Source organism: Arachis hypogaea, chromosome 18, assembly GCF_003086295.3.
Source record: "Arachis hypogaea cultivar Tifrunner chromosome 18, arahy.Tifrunner.gnm2.J5K5, whole genome shotgun sequence".
NCBI classification, from domain to species: Eukaryota; Viridiplantae; Streptophyta; class Magnoliopsida; order Fabales; family Fabaceae; genus Arachis; species Arachis hypogaea.
In genome coordinates this window covers 73,128,766-73,150,526 of record NC_092053.1, presented here as the reverse complement: position 1 = coordinate 73,150,526, position 21,761 = coordinate 73,128,766, and the positions used below count along the sequence as shown (strand labels likewise).

Sequence of the window (21,761 nt, the reverse complement as noted above, 5' to 3'; positions counted from 1 at the left end):
CTTCTTGTTGGAGCTGCAGACATTCATCAGTATAATGACTATAATCAGCACAGATTCTGCATACTCTTTGGGGAACTAACTGTTGGCTCTGTTGTGGTGGGTGAGGCTGAGCTTCTTGTTGTTGGTTCAACTGCATTTGCTTCAGTAGGTTGGTCATTTCACATATACTCTGTGTAAGAGTAGTAGTCTCAATGCTAGAGGAAACCTCTGCAATAGCTTTTGAGTGGTTGTGCCTGTGCCTGTGATTCCTAGTGGACTCAGCTAAATTGCTGATCAGTTACCATGCTTCATCTGCGGTCTTGTACTTTTTTATAGAACCATTACTAGCACCATCCAGTGTAGTTTTATCCTGAGGCTTCATGCCTTGTGTGAAGTAGCTGATCAACACCAGTCTGTCAATCATATGATGGGGGCATGCGTCTAGAAGGTTCTTAAAGCGCTCCCAGTACTCATAAAGAGTTTCTGATTCTCCTTGAACAATGCAGGAGATCTCTTTCCTCAGTTTATCTGTGACTTCAGCTGGAAAGTATTTTTCCAAAAATTCTCTCCTGAGCGTATCCCAGTTGGTAACAGTTGTTTTAGGTTGGGAGTAGTACCACTCCCTCACCTTTTCCTCAAGAGAAAACGGGAAGGCAGTTAACAAAATAGAAGTTTCATCTGCACCATTACGCCTAACAGTAGAACAGGCTGTCTGAAAATCCCTTAGGTGCTTGATAGGCTCCTGAGCAGGTAAGCCATGAAACTTGGGCATCAAGTTGATTAGTGTAGTTTTTAGTTCAAAATCTGCAGCCAGAGTTGGATGATGCACTTGATAAGGATGTAGTGTAAAATCTGAGGCTCCAGCTTCCTAGAGAGTAATCCTCCTAGGTTCTGCCATTCTATCTGCACGAGAATCAACTGAATCAGTAGTAAAGGAGCTTGTTTTGCTCTTAGATGGCGGTTCAGATTCGCCCTCAGATGAGACTGGTGAATTGATAACTATCACTTTACCACCCTCAGAGGCTAACCGACATCGAGCTCGCCTAATACGTGAAAGAGTTCTTTCAATTTCAGGATCAAAAGCGGCTAAGCTCGGATCAGGCAGTGAACGCGTCATTCAATGAGAAAGACATATAGCTCATGGTAACAAAATAAAAATAAAATAGGCAAATAAATAAAAATATGTACACTAATTAATAATCTAGCATACTATTGCAACTCCCCGGCAACGACGCCAAAAACTGATGCGTGGCAGAAGTTAGACTAATTAAGAGAATTTTAATAAGAGAACAGCGTTGCAAGTATAGCCCTTAACCAGCTAAAATCCGCCTCACCAATTTAAAAAGGGTTGTCACAAAAATTAGAATTAAAAATACTAGGAGTATGAGTCCCAGGTCGTCTCCTAATGAGTTGCAGGAAAGAGTGCTAATTTATTAATCAGAAATTTTCCAGAAAGTTTGAGTTGGATAATGAGTAACTAAAATAATTGTAAATTGAGGCAATAAAAATAAACTAAGAATAATTATTGATATTCTAAATAAAAAGCCTTGACTGGGGAATTGATTAATTGGAAGTTCTATCCTTGTTGGAATCTTCTCAACTGTAGTGTAAAGAGGTAGTTGTTTTCACTTAGTTAACCCTTACTAAATAAAGGAAAGTCAAGTGATTGAGCTAACTCTTATCCGCAAATCCTAGTTCTCTCCCTTAGGAAGGTCTAGCGTTAGTAGATACAGAATTAGCTAATAACGTCCAATTTAACTAAGCACTTGAGCATTCCAACTCAAGTGTCTCCTCTTAATCAACCCCCATGTCAAGTAGAAAAACTACTCCATTGACAGGGATATAATACTCATAAAAATATAAAAAGACATAATAAATTAAATAAAATAAAATAGAGAATTAATAATTAATTAAAAGTAAAGGTAACTCTATATATTAATAAATTCAAAATGCAATATACTTATCTGGATAGGGTCAATGATCAACTGAAAAGAGTAAAGGAATAAGGAAACAAACTAAATTAGTAACTTCAACGGAGGTGATGACTCTTCAACATCCAAAATCCAAAGCAAAAGCATAAACTATCAATGTAAAGCGAATCTAGATTCAGATCTCAAACTAAAAGTAATCCTAATATCAATGTGTGTGAATGTATCTCAATGTGTATGGATGCCTCCTAAGTCTCTTCAAGTTTCCTGGCTTTAATCTGTGTTTCTAGGCTGAAAACTGGGTTAAAACGCGGCCCGAAATTGTCCCCAGCGTATTCCGTTATTTCTGCAGATCGCGCCGGTCATGCGTACGCATCGTCCACGCGTTCGCGTCATTCAGCTATTTTCCTTATCACACGTTCACATCATCCACGCGTTCACGTCATTTGTGCAGACTCCAATCCATGCGTTCGCGTCAGGCACGCGCTCGTGTCACTCCGATTTTCTTCATTCCGCGCGTTTGCGTGAGGCACGCGCTCGCGTCGTTGTTCGCTGGTCATCTCCTTAGTTTCTTGTGTTCCTTCTATTTTTGCATCTTTCTCTCCATTATCTAAGCCATTCTTGTCCTATGAAGCCTGAAACACTTAACACACGGATCATAGAATCGAATGGTATATAGGAGAATTAAAATACATAATTAAAAGATCTCTAGGAAGCAAGTTTTCAACCATAAACAATACTAGGAAGGAATTATAAAATCATGCAATTCATATGAATAAGTGGGTAAAGACTTGATAAAACCACTCAATTAAACACAATATAAATCATAAAATAATGGTTTATTAAGCACTCACATAGATTGTGCGAGCGCACACCCTCCTTTTTCCTCATAGTGTGCGTACGCACACGTGTCTGTGAGTACGCACACCCCTGTTTTCTCACTTTTATGCTTCTTTTCCCTTCTTCTTTCTCTCTACTTCTTTTCTTCTTTTCTCTTTGATAAACCACTATTTTATGGTTTATCTTATGCTCAATTAAGTGGTTTATATCAATTCTTTACTCACTTATTCATATGATTTGCATGGTTTTATATTTTCCTTCCTAATCTTGTGCTATGATTGAAAACATGTTTTTTTTATCTTAATTTAGCTAATTTTAATCCTCTCTTATTACCATTCAATGCCTTGATATGTGTGTTAAGTGTTTTCAGAGATTATAGGGCAGTAATGGCTTAGAGGATGGAAAGGAAACATGCAAAAGTAGAAGGAATACAAGAAGTTGAAGAAATTGCTAAGCTGTCCAGCCTGACCTCTTCGCACTCAAACGGTCATAACTTGAGCTATAGAGGTCCAAATGATGCGGTTCTAGTTGCGTTGGAAAGCTAACTTTTGGGGCTTCGATTTAATATATAATTTACCATAGTGGCCGTATAGCTAGGTGACGCGAACGCGTGCTCTACTCGGATGCATCGCAGTGACAAAAATCAGCATGACAGATTTCGCCCCCAGCGATTTCTGGGCTGCTTTTGACCCAGTTCTCTGCCCAGAAAACACAGATTAGAGGCTATAAAGTGGGGGAATGCATCCATTCATAAAATAACAATAGAATCAAGCTTTAATATACACAATATTAGGATTTAGATGTAGTTTTAGAGAGAGAGGGGCTCTCTCATCTCTCTTAGAATTTAGGATTTATATTTTTAGAATTAGGATTTCTCTCAGTTTATGGTTATTCCTCAATTTTAGGTTTAATGTTCCTTTTATTTATTTTCCCAATTTAATTTATGAATTTTCATGTTAGATTTGATTTCTTTTATTAATACAATTTGAGGTATTTCAGATTTATGATTTTTATTTAGCTTTTTATGTTCTTGGTTTTAATTGATGAATTGATAAATTGGAGACACTTGAGTTATTGATACGCGAAAATTAGATATTCACGTTTAACCGGCAAGTATACCGGATCGTATCAAGTAGTAAAACTCACCAGAGTGAGGTCGATCCCACGGAGATTGGTAGATTAAGCAACTTTAGTTAATTGGTAGTTTAGTTGAGCAAACATGCTTTTGATTTCATGAGATTTTAACACTTGAAAGTAATTGCAAAAATTAAATGACAAGGAATTTAAAGAATTGCAATGAAGATGGAGAATAAAAGTAAATGACGGGAACTTAGATTGCAAGAAACTTACATGACATTGAAGATAAATTGCAAGGAAGTAAAGTGTATGGATATAAAGTGCAGAAATTAAATTGCAAGTAAATTAAGAGCAAAATGTAAATGGCAGAATGATAAATTGCAAGAATGTAGAAGGGAATTGGGTAGTGGGTATTTAAGATAACTAAAGAACAAAAGAAATGAGAATTAATGATGGAAGAGATCATTAGGGATCAGAGATGCAAATTTTCATGAATTGATGTTGATCAATTCCTTCTCAGTCATGGGTATAGATCCATGGCAGATTGTAGGTAATTGCGTTCCAATCTCTTGGTAACTCAATTTCTCTCAACACAACCAATTGCCACTCTCGTGATCTAATTGTTCATGAGAAGAGATGAAGCTCATTAACTGATCCTTCAAGCCACACAATTCTCAGGATCTCAACCAAGGGTGGTTACATCTCATATACCAACCCAAAGTGTATTAATCAAGGAAATTATGAAAGGATGAACTCTAAACAGAATTATATGGCTCATTTCTCAAGTTCACCACACAATTCATATAGATTCAACTCCTCTCTCGATGGTGATTGAATCTTTGAAGAACAAGAGTTTCCTCTTGGATGAACTACTTGAATTGAGAAGGAGAAGAAGAGTTATCAACCCATTCAAATACACAGAGCTCCTCCCCCTAATGAAAATGGGGTTTAGTTAATCATAGCTCTAAATTCAACAATAAGTGCAAAAGTAGACATTAAAATTTAATAGAGAAGGATGATAAATGAAGAAGAATAAAGAAGAATGATGAATAATTTTTTCAAACTGAAATTCAAAGTTGCAAGCAAAACAAAATAAAAGACCGGTGAGAAAAAGTAAAAAGTAAAATGCTAGTGTAATAGAAAAATGTCTTAGTGTCCAAAAGTCTAAAAACAAGTAAAAGTAAAAAGTCCTCCAAAAGTACAAAACTCTTCTCTATTTATAATACTCCTAAAACTCCTTCAGAGATCTTCAATTGGGCTAGCAATTTGGGCTTTATCTTTGTTGAATTCTTGGCTCAATGGAAGAAGTGTTGCTAAATAGAGGGAGCAGGGCTCATTCTCATTGCTTCTGGCCCAATGGCCTAGCATTACTGGTAGACACGCCAGTGTAAAGGCACGTTGGCAACGTGCTCATGAGTTTCCTGGGATAGGAGCTTTGTGCTGGGCGTTGTTAGCCCAAGTTGTTGCTAACAACTTGTCTTTTCTTCTTCTTGGCTCCACTTTTTATGCCTAATGTTGCCCAAAATTTGAGTTTCAATCCTCTGCTTCAATATCAACTATCATACATCATTGGAAAGCTCAGAATGTCTTCTTTCTAATGCACTTAGGATCATCTCAATTAGATTTTCCTATCTCAAGTTATGCTTCCTTAAAGAAGGTAAGGTCAGGCTGCCAAGTTTGCTGGAGTTGTTGCTGAACACGCACCCTTTCTTCCAAGTTGGCAATGTGATGGCTTATTTGTTGGCCCAGAATCTTGTCCCTGGCGTTATTGATGAACACACCAGTTCATTCCCAAGTTGGCAACGTCCTCGAGCTCTTTGTTGGCCCAGAATCCTAGCTTGTCTGCATTTCCAACGAACACGCACCCTTTCTCCAAGTTAGCAACGCGCTCGTGATGACCTCACCAGGGCTGCCTCCTTGCTTGGTGTTGCCTTGGAACACGCCCATGCTCTCCGAGTCCAACAACGTGCTCGAGCCTTCCTTATGGAACCAAGCTTTGCTTGCTACGTTGCCTATGAAAACGCCCATAGAACTTGGCGTTGGCAACGTGACCCCTTCCTGGACCAAGTCTTCTAGCTCAACGTTGCTTTCGAACACGCCAATGAAAGCTAGCATTGGTAACGTGCTTGAGCTTCCCTAGCTCCTCTCCAAGGCCTTGCTTTCTTGCTGTGTTGCTTGCCAGCGTTGTCCACAAGCACACCTTTGTTCCAGCATGGTAGTAACGTGCTCGAATCTCTCCATGGCACTAAACTTTGTTTGCTGACGTTGCCTTGGAAAACGCCCATACACTCAGCGTTAGCAACGTGCTTAAGGCCTTGGGATTTCCCTCCAGTGCTGCCTTATAGCTTCCAGCCTTGCTTGCAGCATTGCCCCTAAACACGCCTTTGGACTCTGGCGTTGGCAACGTGCTGGCTTCCTTTCCTAGGCAAGCTTTCTTGCTTGGCGTTGCTTGCCTGCGTTACCATCAAACACGCCCCTGCATCTCTTGGTTGGCAACATGCTCGAGCTTTGGACTTGCTCCCCAAAGTTGCTTGCTGCGTTGCTCCTAAACACGCCTATAGAAACTGGCATTGGCAACGTGCATGAGTGAAGATCCATGGCTGCTGGCGTTATCCTCAAACACGCCATTGTTGGTGGTGTTGGTAACGTGTTTGGGGGAGAGCCAGGGCTATCTTGCATTGTTGGGCGTTGTTGGCAAACACTCTAGCTCTTCCTGGAGTTGGCAACGTGCATGATGACTTCCCAGGGTTGTTTCCTTTGTTCCTGGCGTTGCCTAGGAGTACGCCCTTGTTCCTGGCGTTAGCAATGCCCAAGTCCCTTTCTCCTTGCCCAGCTTGCTATGTCCTCAATCTTTCTTGCTCAAATTCTTGCTCCATTACCTTCTTGCTTCATTTTCTATCATTAACCAAAGAAACTTTCTCAAAGTCTTGCCATTCTATATAATAAATTTCAAGAGATTCATTCATACTAATTCATTTGTAAACTCATTGAATCATTTGCACAGATTATGCCAAATTTCACCTAGTTCTTGGTTCATGAATGCATGGAGAGAAAACTCACAAAAAATGCTTATTTATTTTAATGCTAATGAATGAAACTAAGCTAGAACTGACTAAACTAACTAGCTAATATAGCAAATATGCGAATGCATCACAACACCAAACTTAAAATATTGCTTGTCCTCAAGCAAAAGATAGAAGACATTGACAAAAGAATTTAAGATATAATAGTTGAACGTCTGAACAGAGAGACATTTCTTTCATGGAACATGTCATCCTTATTTGTGTAGTCACTTGTTTAATGCAAATGATCAAGGCTAATCCAAATTCTCTGGTTAAGATGCTTGCTTCAATACTAGGTTGGTTAACTTTTCTAGACTCTTTTTCTATACCTTAGCACCTAATCCTTAAACTATTCTTTTCTCTGCTTCTCTTTTCTCTATTTTTTTTTTAAGTTTCCTTTGTTTCAATTGAGCTAAAAATCTTGTCTTAAGGTGGCTCTTTAGCATAAGTTTTCAATCAACAATCCCAAACCAGTTGGTTTAAGTTGTTAAGTGTTGAAACACTCTTAAAGATTTACTAACTCAAGCCTCTCTCCTTAACACATTCAATCACAGGCATATAACATTGGAATTTTATTTGGATAGTGGTGTCCAGCACCTCTTTGGGTTGCTAAATGTTCTGTTATAGAGATACTCTTGAATGTGAGTTTTCAATCGATAATCCCGAGTTAGTTAACTCAAGTTACCGGGTGATGAAGCACCCCTCAGATTTACTAGCCCAAGTATGTCTTCTAACATCAATCACCACAGACACATATCCAAATTTTGTCCTTGATGCCTAGCTTTTCATTCTTTGTTCTTTGTTTTCTTTATTTCTCTTTTTCTGCTCTTCAATTTTTTTTTTGTGTATTACTCCATTGTCAAGAATCTTTGTGCTTCTAACTTCTTGAGTCTTATAACCCTTAACCAACTAGTCTTGTATAAGCAAGCATCTTAACTTCTTTTAATTTCTTGAGCCCTGATTCGTTCACAAAGAAAGCATATATACTAGCACTTTTTACTGGACAACCTTATTCTTTCTAAGCTAGATTTCTCTCTGTTCTTGTTCAAACTACATCTTTTATTCCATTGGCAAGTAAAAGCACTTAAGACAAGCAAAAATTCCAAGCATATGAGTGATACATGGAATAAGCCACATAAATGAAAATGCATAAAAGAAAACAACCTAGAAGGTATACCATGTTTCAGACATACATCTTCTTTATTTAATAGAGCATAAAAAAAAACTTCACCACCTTTAGTCTTTATGTCCCTTTCCTTTGCTTGATTCTCCTTGCTTCCCTTTGCCCTTTGGATCTTCTTTCTTCTTCTTTCTTACTTCTCCTTGTTGTTTTTGTTGAGTCCTCCTCTTCTCTTTTCCATATTCCTGAGCTTATCATCCTCTCCTTTAGCCTCTCAGCATTAAATTTCACCCTTGTAATTTCCTGCTCTTCTAATATCTTGTGCGCTTCATTAAATTTTTGGATTTATGGGTTGAGCACTGGGAGTGTTCCACAAAGGTAGCTGAGTTTTTCTTGGGTGCATATATCATAATCAATTCTGTCTCTATGTCTGGCCTCCTTGAACATTCTGCTTTCATTGAATTCTCTGTGAAATATGTCTTGTCTAGCATCCATCCTATAGAGAAGCTCCCTTTGCTGAGCTTGCTCTTTCCTTAGTTGAGCTTGTTCTTGTATTACTTTCTCCATGGATCTTCCATATTCAGCAGCTGAGTTGTTGATGACTTCATACATCTTGTCATATTGTTCTTGTTGTAGTTCCATCATGTGTGTTTGATATTCACTTTGCTGACCCATCCATTGAACTTGAACTTTTCTTTGCTGATTCATTATTTGCCAAAGATCCCTTTGTTGTGAGCTTGTTCCTCTTGGCTTCTTTGAATTTGTAAATATTGCCCAGAGATTCCTTCCAAAGCGGCTTGGAGTTGATTCATGTTCAAGGCATTTGGTTCTTCCATTTCTTCTTGCTCCTCCTCTTGTCTTGCTTCTTTCCTTTTCTTTCTTCTTGCTAGAGGTTGCCTCTCCAATTGGGTCGTGGTGACAAATTCCAATCTTTTCTTGGTGAGAGGCTTTCCAATGGACATCACATCATTCTCTTTGAATTCTTCAAGAGGTACTCTAGCTTCTTCACATAAGCGCAGAATAGTACTAGGATATCCTAGCCAACTGTCTTGTTTGACCTTTTCAGTTATGTCAATGATGTTATTTGCTATAACTTCTCCCACATCAATCTCCCCTCCTTTCATTATGCAGTGGATCATTATCGCTCTGTTCACTGTCACCTCGGAGTTGTTTGAAGTAGGAATTAGTGATCTTCTCACTATGTCATGCCATCCCTTTGCTTGAGGTGTGAGATCACCTCTTCTAAGTTTGAGTGGTAGCCCATGTGAATCCAACACCGAGTCCGTGCCTACTTTGCACAAGTCACTTAGCACATCCTCACATCTTGCTTCACGCGCAACCCTTTCCTTATAGCTAGTTTGTTTGAACTGTTTTGGTTTGATCTTTAGTACCCTGTTGATGGTGTTTGGACTAAAGTCAACAGTCACCCCTCTTACATAGCTCTTGTATGGCTCTTCATCATCAAATTCCCTTATCATATTGGTATAAAACTCATGGATGAGAACCGTGCTCACTTCTTGGGGTTGATCACAAAGAAGCTCCCATCCCTTTTTTCTAATTATTTTTTGTATCTCAGAGTATTCTTCCTTTCTTAGCTTAAAAGGTAATTCCGGGACAACGTCTTTGCCTCTCATCCAATTAAAGACACACTCATTGCGTTTGGATTTGAACCTTCTTCGATCAAACATGTCTTATCCTTCTTGTCCTTCTTCTTCTACCGGTTGCTTGTCCTTTCCCTTTCTAGCTCTTGATGATGAGGCCATTGAAATTCAATTGCAAGGGTCGAATCTTCCAACACCAAACTTAGCGGAATGCTTGTCCTCAAGCATAAATAAAATGTTTATGAAGGAATTTTAGATGGATATGGCCAAAAGGTGAGGAATGCAAGCTTGAAAATGATTGTAAAGGAGAAAGAGGAGGGGTTGGTTCGGGTAGGCTAAGGGGAATGGTGCATTATGAATTTTTGCTGAGCAATTCTTAGGGTTAAGGTTGAAATTTGTGAAGCAAGAATGCTTAAAGAGGTGAGTGTAATTTTGGCTGAGGTGAATTGATGAAGTGTGGTGATGGAGAGTGGTATATATAGGATTGAGGATGAAGTGAGGTTTGATGGTTGTGGTTGGAGCGTTACAGCAACATTGATGATGGAAGGTTAGTCTTGATGGTTTGGTCAAGTCATGGGGAGCATGAATCTTCTAGCTAATGCATGTGAAGGTGTTCTTCCCAATGCACAAAACCCAAGGCACATGTGACTTCTCCTTTCTTGTATGTATGTCCATGATTCCCCTTCAAGATTCTCCATCACTTCTTTCTTTCACTTCCCTGCAGCAAGAATAGAAGTACTTTAGAATTCCTTATGATGTTTGGACTAATACTACAATTTTCAAGGGAATTATGATGCAAAAGAAGACAAAATTGAAATCTAATGGTTGCTTGCATATGCCTAAGGGAAATGACTACATATTTGCCCCCTGATCTAGCATTTCGTATATGTGTGGACGCCAAACTTAGTTTGTGACTAAGTGTTGTAAAAAAAAATAACTTTTGCATTTGCATTAAGATTGGCCACACCAAACTTAGTACCTTGCATACACTATGTGCTAGTTCAATCTTTATTCTCTTAGATGCATATGATTCATCCTCTTATTATTGATTACTAAATCATGAAAATAAAAGACTCCTGTGCATGGGTTGCCTCCCATAAAGCGCTTGTTTATTGTCCTTAGCTTGACATTGCAGCTCCCTTGCTTATGTTAACAAGTGGACACTTTCTTCCTTGCTCTAGGGGCCTCCAAGATAGAGCTTTACCCTATGACCATTGACTGTGAATGTCTCCTTTGATGCTTCATCAAGTAATTCCACATAGCCATGAGGGGAAACTCTTGCGATGGTGTATAGACCAGTCCATTTGGATTTAAGCTTTCCAGGAAAAATCTTTAGCCTAGAGTTGAAGAGCAGCACTTTTTGACCTGGTTCAAATGTCCTTGGAGTGATCTTCTTGTCATGCCACCACTTTGCTCTTTCCTTGTATATTCTGGCATTCTCATATGCTTCAAGTCTGAATTCTTCTAACTCATTGAGTTGCAACAATCTCTTCTCTCCTGCTGCTTGGGCATCAAGATTTAGAAGTTTTGTGGCCCAAAAAGCTTTGTGTTCTAGCTCTACAGGTAAATGGCATGCTTTCCCATATACCAGCTGAAATGGAGATCTTCCTATGGGGTTTTGAATGCTGTCCGATATGCCCAGAGTGCATCATCCAGCTTTCTTGCCCAATCCTTTCTTGTTGCTCCCACAGTTTTCTCCAAAATTCTCTTTAGCTCTCTGTTTGCAAGTTCAGCTTGTCCATTTGTCTGTGGGTGATAGGGTGTGGCTACCTTGTAGGTTACTCCATATCTATGGAGGAGGGAGTTCAATTATTTGTTGCAAAAGTGGCTTCCTCCATCGCTTATAAGTCCCTTTGGCACCCCAAACCTAGTGAAGATGTTTCTCCTTAGAAATTGCAATACCAATTAGCATCACATGGAGTGGTGGCTATTGCCTCTACCCATTTTGAAACATACTCCACTGCCACCAAGATGTATTCGAATGTGTACGATGGAGGGAAGGGTCCCATGAAGTCTATTCCCCATAAATCAAAGAGTTCCACTTCCAAAATGAACTTTTGAGGCATCTCATTCTTCTTTGTCAAGCCTCCTGTTCTTTGGCATTCATTGCAGTGACTCACAAAATCTATAGCATCCTTGAAGATAGAAGGCCAATAGAACCCACTTTGGAGGACTTTTGCAGCAGTCCTTTCAGCTCCAAAATGGCCACCATAGCTTGAATTGTGGCAATGTCATAGTATGTCCTTCATTTCAATTTCCGGCACACATCTTCTAATCATTCCATCTGGGCATCTTTTGAATAGGAAGGGCTCATCCCACAAGAATAACTTAGCCTCATGTAGCAGCTTCTTAACTTGTTGCCTTGTGTACTCTTGTGGAATGCTCCTTCCTGCTTTGTAGTTAGCCATGTCTGCAAACCAAGGGGTTTGTTGGATTTGCAAGAGGTACTCATCTGGAAAATTCTCATTTACTGATTGAGATGTATCTTGGCTTGTCCCTTGTGGCAACCTTGATAGATGGTCGGCAACTTGATTCTCACTACCCTTTCTGTCCTTGATCTCAATGTTAAACTCTTGTAGAAGCAATATCCATCTAATTAGCCTTGGTTTGGCATCCTGTTTTGACATTAGATACTTGAAAGCAGCATGATCAGTGTAAACTAAAATTTTGGAACCAATCAAATATTGCCTAAATTTATCAAAAGCATACACCACAGCTAGTAGCTCTTTCTCCGTTGTGGTATAATTTCTTTGAGCTTCGTTTAATACTTTGCTTGCATAGTAGATGACATGGTACTTCTTGTCCTTCCTCTGCCCCAGCACAGCACCAATTGAAAGGTCATTTGCATCACACATAAGTTTAAAAGGCAATCCCCAACTTGGGGGTGTGATAATTGGTGCTGTGGTGAGCTTAGCTTTTAGAGTCTCAAAGGCCTGTTTACATTCATCATTAAAGGAAAAAGGGTTGCTCACCACAAGCAAGTTGCTTAGTGGTTTTGCTATTTTAGAAAAATCTTTGATGAATCGTCTATAGAATCCAGCATGGCCCAAGAAACTTCTAATAGCTTTTACATTTATTGGCAATGAAAGCTTTTCTATAATCTCTACTTTTGTCTTGTCTACCTCTATACCCTTTCTTGAAATTTTGTGACCAAGAACAATTCCTTTGGGTACCATAAAATGGCATTTCTCCCAGTTTAAAACCAAATTGGTTTCTTGGCACCTTTTCAAGACTAGGGTAAGATGGTGCAAACAAGCATTGAAAGAATCACCAAAAATGGAGAAGTCATCCATAAAAACTTCAATGAATTTTTCTACTATGTCTGAGAAGATTGATAACATGCATCTCTAAAAGGTAGCTGGGGCATTACACAATCCGAATGGCATTCTCCTGTAAGCAAAGACTCCAAAAAGGCAGGTAAAGGAGGTCTTCTCTTAATCCATGGGGTCAACTACTATTTGGTTATAGCTAGAGTATCCGTCAAGGAAGCAGTAATAAGCATGGCCAGCCAGCCTTTCCAGCATCTGGTCAATGAAAGGGAGGGGGAAATGTTCCTTTCATGTGGCATCATTCAGCCTCCTATAGTCAATGCACATCCTCCATCCAGTCACTGTTCTTGTTGGAATAAGCTCATTCTTCTCATTGACAATGACAGGCATCCCACCTTTCTTTGGTACTACTTGAACTGGGCTAACCCATGGATTGTCAGAGATAGGGTAAATGATCCCAGCATTACATAGCTTCAGTACTTCTTTTTGAACCACCTCCTTCATTGTGGGATTCAATCTTCTCTGAGGTTGTACCACTGGTTTAGAATTTTCCTCCAAGAGAATTTTGTGCATACATATGGTAGGGCTTATGCCCTTCAAGTCATTAATGGTCCATCCCAATGCATCTTTGTGAGCTTTCAATACCACAAGGAGTTTCTCTTCTTCCTCTCCACTCAATGTAGAGTTGATGATCACTGGGAAGCTGTCCTCTTCACAAAGGAATGCATATTTAAGATGAGGGGGTAATGGTTTCAACTCTTGTTGTGGCGCCTTTTCTTTTTTGGCTTCACTTGGTTCCTCTGGTGCTTCCAATTTGTTCTCTTCTTGTTGTTGGATGTCCTGGACTTCCTCCTGTTTCACTTGATGGTTTGTTTCAAATACTTTTTCAACCAAAGAATCCTCCATATCAACCCTCATGCAACTTTCTTTCTTAGCGGGGTACTGCATTGCTTTGAAGACATTTATGGTCATTTGCTCATCATGTACTCTGAAAATCATCTCTCCCTTTTCCACATCAATGATTGTTCTCGCTGTGGCCAAAAAGGGTCTACCAAGGATAACTGAGTTGCTCCCCTCTTCATCCATATCTAGGACCATAAAATCGGCTGGGAATATAAAATTTCCCACTTTTACCAAGAGATTCTCCACTACTCTATTTGGTATTTTGAGAGATCTGTCAGCCAGCCATAGTGATATCCTTGTAGGTTTAACCTCTTCTATCATCAGCTTCTTCATCATGGCAAGAGGCATTAAGTTGATGCTTGCTCCCAGGTCACAAAGTGATTTATCAATGGCCATGTTTCCAATTGTGCATGGTATGACGAAGCTGCTTGGGTCTTTGAGTTTTGGTGGCAGTCCCTTTTGAATGATGGCACTACACTCTTGAGAGAGGAGCACGGTTTCTTTCTCCTGCCAGCTTCTCTTCTTGGTGATCAATTCTTTAAGAAACTTTGCATACAATGGCATTTGCTCCAAAGCTTCGGCCAATGGAATGTTAATTTCAAGCTTCTTAAAGATCTCTAAGAATTTTGGGAATTGCTGGTCTCTTATTCCTCTGTGTAACCTTGTTGGGTAAGGGAGCTTGGGTGTATAAGATTTTACCCCTTCATTTCTTTCCTCTTGCTGTGGCTTCACAATTTCCTTGTTATTGGTATTGTTGTTTTGAGTTGGCAACTTGCTTAGTGGCTCCTCAGTTTCTTTGCTCTTTTTGGATGTTGATGCCTTTTCATCCTCCTTCTTGTCTATTGTATCTTCCACTTCATGCTCTGTTGCTTCTTTGTTGACTTCTCTTCCAACTATCTTACCACTTCTCAACTGCACAGCTTTGCATTCTTCCTTTGGATTGGGAATTATATCACTTGGAAGCACATTAGTTGGCCGTTCAGCTTGTTTGGCTAATTGTCCCACTTGCCGTTCAAAGTTCTTCATGGTAGCTTCATATCTCTCTTGCCCTTTGATCAAGGTTTGAGTGGACTGAGCAATTGTTTGTAGGGCTGCCTCAAGACTTGAAATCCTATTTTCATGATGGTCAATTGGTGATATGATGGGAGCTGATTGTTGTTGCTGGAAATTGTTTGAAGGGCTGGTGTGGTAGTTTTGTGGGTTGGATGTTGGTGCGGGAAAGTTATTTTGATGAGTTTGTGGATTGTTGTGGGATGGTTGATATGTGTTTTGTGGTTTTTTGTACTGGTTAGTGTTGTTAGATGAGTGATTTTGGCTGTGTGTGTTACGGGAATGGTTGGAGTTGTTGTTCTTCTGCCAATGATTTTGATTATCAACCCATCTCAGGTTGGGTGATTCCTCCAGGATGAGTTGTATGTGTCACCATGGAAGTCATTTTGAGAAGAATTTGAGGCATTTTGCATATATTGAACCTGTTCTTGTTGCTGCTCAACATGGCTTGCTTCATTTTGACCCCATTCAATTGAAGGTTGATTTGTTATGCTCACTGAAGCTAGCTGGAGGCCATCTATTCTCTTAGCCATCATTTCTATTTGTTACTGGATTTGTTGGTGCATCAACTTGTTCTGTGCCAAGATCATGTCCACTCCTTCCAGTTCCAACACACCCTTCTTTTGAACGGGTTGGCGTTGCCTCTGATAAGCATATAAGTATTGGTTATTTGTCACCATGTCTATGAGATTCTGAGCTTCCTCGGCTGTCTTCATCAATTGTAGCAAGCCTCCTACAGAATAATCCAAGGACTCTTGAAATTTAGAGTCAACCCCTCATAGAAATTTTGAAGTTTATCCCATTCACTGAACATCTCAGGTGGACATTTCCTAATCAGAGCTTTGTATCTTTCCCATGCCTCATACAATGATTCCCCATCCATTTGAGTGAACGTTTGCACCTCCGTCTTCAACCTGATGATCCTCTGAGGTGGATAGAACTTAGATAGAAATTTATTCACCAGATCATCCCAAGTGTTGATGCTTTCTTTGGGGAATGTTTCCAGCCATTGAGATGCCTTTTCCCTCAAAGAAAATGGGAACAACAGCAGCTTGTAAATATCTGGATGCACACCATTTGTCTTGATAGTTTCACATATTCTCAGGAAGACAGATAGGTGTTGATTTGGATCCTCAAGGGGACCTCCTCCATAGGAACAATTATTTTGCACGAGAGTGATGAGCTGAGGCTTCAATTCAAAGTTGTTTGCATGAACATTGGGAGTGAGTATACTACTCCCATAGTGTCTTGGATTTGGGAAAGTGTAAGAAGCTAGAACTCTCCTTTGAGGTGGGCCGTTATTGTTGGCAACTCCCTCAGGAGGGTTATGCGAATTGCCCTCCATGACTTAGTCTTCTCCTTCTGAATCCTCCTCACCAATTATCCCTTTTCCTATTGCTTCTCTTCTTAACCTTCAGAGGGTTCTCTCGTCTTCAGGATCAAATCTCCTTGCCTCTGACATACACAAACACACGCCAACCAACAATACACATGAAACACTCTATTGCTAGAGTAAAGTTAAAGTTAGCAAAACAAAATATCAAACAGTTAGTAGGCTATAACAAAGAAAAGAAAAATGCTTAATCTAAACTACCATTCACTTAATCATTGTTAATCTTTGCCAATTCCCGGCAACGGCGCCAAAAACTTGATACGTGAAAATTAGACATTCACGTTTAACCGGCAAGTATACCGGATCGTATCAAGTAGTAAAACTCACCGGAGTGAGGTCGATCCCACGGAGATTGGTAGATTAAGCAACTTTAGTTAATTGGTAGTTTAGTTGAGCAAACATGGTTTTGATTTCATGAGATTTTAACACTTGAAAGTAATTGCAAAAATTAAATGATAAGGAATTTGAAGAATTGCAATGAAGAAGGAGAATAAAAGTAAATGACGGAAACTTAGATTGTAAGAAACTTAAATGACATTGAAGATAAATTTCAAGGAAGTAAAGTGTATGGATATAAAGTGCAGAAATTAAATTGTAAGTAAATTAAGAGCAAAATGTAAATGGCAGAATGATAAATTGCAAGAATGTAGAAGGGAATTGGGTAGTGGGTATTTAAGATAACTAAAGAACAAAAGAAATGAGAATTAATGATGGAAGAGATCATTAGGGATCAGAGATGCAAATTTTCATGAATTGATGTTGATCAATTCCTTCTCAATCATGGGTATAGATCCATGGCAGATTGTAGGTAATTGCATTCCAATCTCTTGGTAACTCAATTTCTCTCAACACAACCAATTGCCACTCTCGTGATCTAATTGTTCATGAGAAGAGATGAAGCTCATTAACTGATCCTTCAAGCCACACAATTCTCAGGATCTCAACCAAGGGTGGTTACATCTCATATACCAACCCAAAGTGTATTAATCAAGGAAATTATGAAAGGATGAACTCTAAACAGAATTATATGGCTCATTTCTCAAGTTCACCATACAATTCATATAGATTTAACCCCTCTCTCGATGGTGATTGAATCTTTGAAGAACAAGAGTTTCCTCTTGGATGAACCACTTGAATTGAGAAGGAGAAGAAGAGTTATCAACCCATTCAGATACACAGAGCTCCTCCCCCTAATAAAAATGGGGTTTAGTGAATCATAGCTCTAGATTCAACAACAAGTGCAAAAGTAGACATTAAAATTTAATAGAGAAGGATGATGAATGAAGAAGAATAAAGAAGAATGAAGAATAATTTCTTCAAACTGAAATCCAAAGTTGCAAGCAAAACAAAATAGAAGACCGGTAAGAAAAAGTAAAAAGTAAAATGCTAGTGTAATAGAAAAATGTCTTAGTGTCCAAAAGTCTAAAAACAAGTAAAAGTTAAAAGTCCTCCAAAAGTACAAAAATCTTCTCTATTTATACTACTCCTAAAACTCCTTCAGAGATCTTCAATTGGGCTAGCAATATGGGCTTTATCTTTGTTGAATTCTTGGCTCAATGGAAGAAGTGTTGCTAAACAGAGGGAGCAGGGATCATTCTCATTGCTTCTGGCCCAATGGCCTAGCGTTACTGGTAGACACGCCAGTGTAAAGGAACGTTGGTAACGTGCTCATGAGTTTCTTGGGCTGGGAGCTTTGTGCTGGGCGTTGTTAGCCCAAGTTGTTGCTAACAACTTGGCTTTTCTTCTTCTTGGCTCCACTTTTCATGCCTAATGTTGCCCAGAATTCGAGTTTCAATCCTCTGCTTCAATATGGACTATCATACATCATTGGAAAGCTTAGAATATCTTCTTCCTAATGCACTTGGGATCATCTCAATTAAATTTTCCTATCTCAAGTTATGCTTCCTTAAAGAAGGTAAGGTCAGGCTGCCAAGTTTGCTCGAGTTGTTGCTGAACACGAATCCTTTCTTCCAAGTTGGCAATGTGCTGGCTTATTTGTTGGCCCAGAATCTTGTCTCTGGCATTATTGATGAACACACCAGTTCATTCCCAAGTTGGCAACGTCCTCGAGCTCTTTGTTGGCCCAGAATCCTGGCTTGCCTGCGTTGCCATGGAACACGCACCCTTTCTCCAAGTTAGCAACGCGCTCGCGATGACCTCTCCAGGGCTGCCTCCTTGCTTGGCGTTGCCTTGGAAGACGCCCATGCTCTCCCAGTCCAACAACATGCTCGAGCCTTCCTTATGGCACCAAGCTTTGCTTGCTACGTTGCCTTGGAAAACGCCCATAGAACTTGGCGTTGGCAACGTGCCCCCTTCCTGGACCAAGTCTTCTAGCTCAACGTTGCTTTGGAACACGCCAATAAAAGCTGGCGTTGCTAACGTGCTCGAGCTTCCCTAGCTCCTCTCCAAGGCCTTGCTTTCTTGCTGCGTTGCTTGCCAGCGTTGTCCACAAGCACGCCTTTGTTCTAGCATGGTAGTAACGTGCTCGAATCTCTCCATGGCACTAAACTTTGTTTGCTGACGTTGCCTTGGAAAATGCCCATACACTCAGCATTGGCAACGTGCTTGAGGTCTTGGGATTTCCCTCCAGTGATGCCTTATAGCTTCCAGCCTTGCTTGCAGCGTTGCCCCTAAACACGCCTTTGGACTCTGGCATTGGCAACGTGCTGGCTTCCTTTCCTAGGCAAGCTTTCTTGCTTGGCGTTGCTTGCCTGCGTTACCATCAAACACGCCCCTGCATCTCTTGGCTGGCAACGTGCTCGAGCTTTGGACTTGCTCCCCAAAGTTGCTTGCTGCGTTGCCCCTAAACACGCCTATAGAAACTGGCATTGGCAATGTGCATGAGTGAAGATCCATGGCTGCTGGCGTTATCCTCAAACACGCCATTGTTGGTGGCGTTGGTAACGTGCTTGGGGGAGAGCCAGGGCTATCTTGCATTGTTGGGCGTTGTTGGCAAACACTCCAGCTCTTCCTGGAGTTGGCAACATGCATGATCACTTCCGAGGGTTGTTTCCTTTGTTCCTGGCGTTGCCTAGGAGTACGCCCTTGTTCCTGGCGTTAGCAACGCCCAAGTCCCTTTCTCCTTGCCTAGCTTGCTATGTCCTCAATCTTTCTTGCTCAAATTCTTGCTCCATTGCCTTCTTGCTTCATTTCCTATCATTAACCAAAGAAACTTCCTCAAAGTCTTGCCATTCTATACAATAAATTTCAAGAGATTCATTCATACTAATTCATTTGTAAACTTATTGAATCATTTGCATAGATTATGCCAAATTTCACCTAGTTCTTGGTTCATGAATGCATGGAGAGAAAACTCACAAAAAATGCTTATTTATTTTAATGCTAATGAATGAAACTAAGTTAGAACTGACTAAACTAACTAGCTAATATAGCAAATATGCGAATGCATCAGTTATCAAACTACTTGTTGATTGAAAATTGGAATTCTTTGCTGATTGATTTGAATTCCAATAACTCTAGTCTTTTCTTAGGAATTGACTAGGACCTGAGGAATCAAATTGATTCATCCACTTAACTTACCTTCATAGTTAGAGGTTAATTTAAAGTGGGAGAAAAATCCAATTCTCATCACAATTGATAAGGATAACTAGGATAGGACCTCAATTTCTCATACCTTGCCAAGAGATTTTTCTAATTATTAATTTATTTTTCTTGTCATTTAATTTACTTGTTCCTTATTTAAAAAGCAAAAAATATACAATTTCCATAACCAATAATAAATCATACTTCCCTGCAATTTTTTGAGAAGACAACCCGAGGTTTAAATACTTCGATTACAAATTTTATTGGGTTTTGTTACTTGTGAAAACCAAACTTTTGTACGAAAGGATTCTCTGTTGGTTTAGAAACTATACTACCAACGCGAATATATTTTTATTAAAAATTCTAAACCGATAGAAAATCAGTTCATCACTCCTCCTCTCTTTTCTTCCTCTTTCACCCTATTTCATGCTTGTTCATGTCTGTTTTGTTTGCATTTTGTTTTCATTTTAGTAATTTTATTAGTTTTGCTTTACTTGCTTGTTAAGTGAATAAATTACAAGTGTTGCTTAATTTTGATAGGGTTGCTCTTGCTTGAAACTTACACCAATGCCCTTATACTTTGCCTTAACTTACCAAGTACCTAGTGGGTTTGGCTACTCATATTTTGATTATACCACTAGGACAAATTATATAAGTGCATTGGATTAAGTGATTTGAGTTGAAATTACTTGTTCATCATGATTTGAATATCAAATTCATCACATGTCCGGTACTTGTTTTTTGTTAATGCTTTGCATTTGTTTGAGTGACTTAACTTGATTCCTATCAAGCTTATCACTTTTTGTAACAAGTACCTTTCCATGTGACTTTTTCATTATGTTTCATGATGAATAAGAAGTTTCCGTTCCTTAATGGATTGGTTGTTGATTATTGTGCTATTTTATACCAATTTTGTGCTTTCACTTGCACAATTTCAATAAACAATATCTAATACTCAATTCACTTTTGTGGTTACCTAGGATTCCTTGTGCCTAAAGTTTTACTTATTCTTTAATTGCAACCTAGGTTACTTAATTGAGGAACACATGCTATTACTTTTTGAATGTGTGGATGTCATTTTATCCGGCCGTTGTGTGTGTTCCAGCCGCGCGTATAATTGGAATACATACATGGTTTTCTATCATACCACACTCACATCTAACTTCTCCTCAATTGTTATTTATTTGTTTCCACAGCAACCGGAACCCCCGGAGCCCACCGGCTGAAGGTGGAGTCTCATAGTCCTTCATCCCCCAGATCATGTGCATGCACGGAGGACCGTGCACAATTTAAGTGTGGGGACGATCGCCAACTTCAAGGGGGTAAAATTCTTCTCTTACACACTTTGGAATATTCTTTTTGTTCTTTTTCTTCAATTTTTGCAGTTTTTGTCTTATTTGCACTTTGTTTAGTTTGGTTTGTTTGTAAATATTTCTTTAATGCTTATAGTATTAGGGTAGTAAATATTTGCATGTTGCATGTTATATTAAATAAGTTTGGTAAAATAACGAGAAATTTTCATGAAATCCCTTTTAAGGCATGCCATTGATTGAATTGAGAAATTGTCTTTCAAACTTTCTTGAAGTATTTTTCATATAACATAGAAAAGAGCTAGAACAACATACCTTGTGAGATTTCAGCTTTAATTGTATGGTTGCACATCTTCAACCACAAAGTTTGTTCTTGTGTGATAAACTCCTTTTATGATTGTAATCTTTGATTTGCTTGAATATATATGTCCATTATTTTGTGTATGAATGCATGTATATGATTGAGGGCATTGTTTCAAATAGCTCACTTACCGAAATAGCCTACCCTTCATATTCTATTGTTAACCAACTTTGAGCCTATACTAAACTCATTTGTTCTTAATTTTAGCACATCATAAGCCTTAAGTGAAAAAATAATAAATGACCCTTGTTTGGATCTTTGATTAGCTTAGGCTAGTGAGTGTGTTGTTCATCATTCAAGTTTGGAAAGTTTGGGAACATTAGTT

The 21,761-nt window shown here is 39.2% G+C and overlaps 1 non-coding gene across 1 annotated transcript; it reads left to right on the top strand.

Moving 5' to 3' along the window:
- Positions 1-397: 397 nt before the first annotated feature.
- On the top strand, positions 398-505 carry LOC112774324 (small nucleolar RNA R71). Its single transcript, XR_003188818.1, has one exon. It is a non-coding gene; the product is annotated as a small nucleolar RNA R71 (small nucleolar RNA).
- Positions 506-21,761: the final 21,256 nt, after the last annotated feature.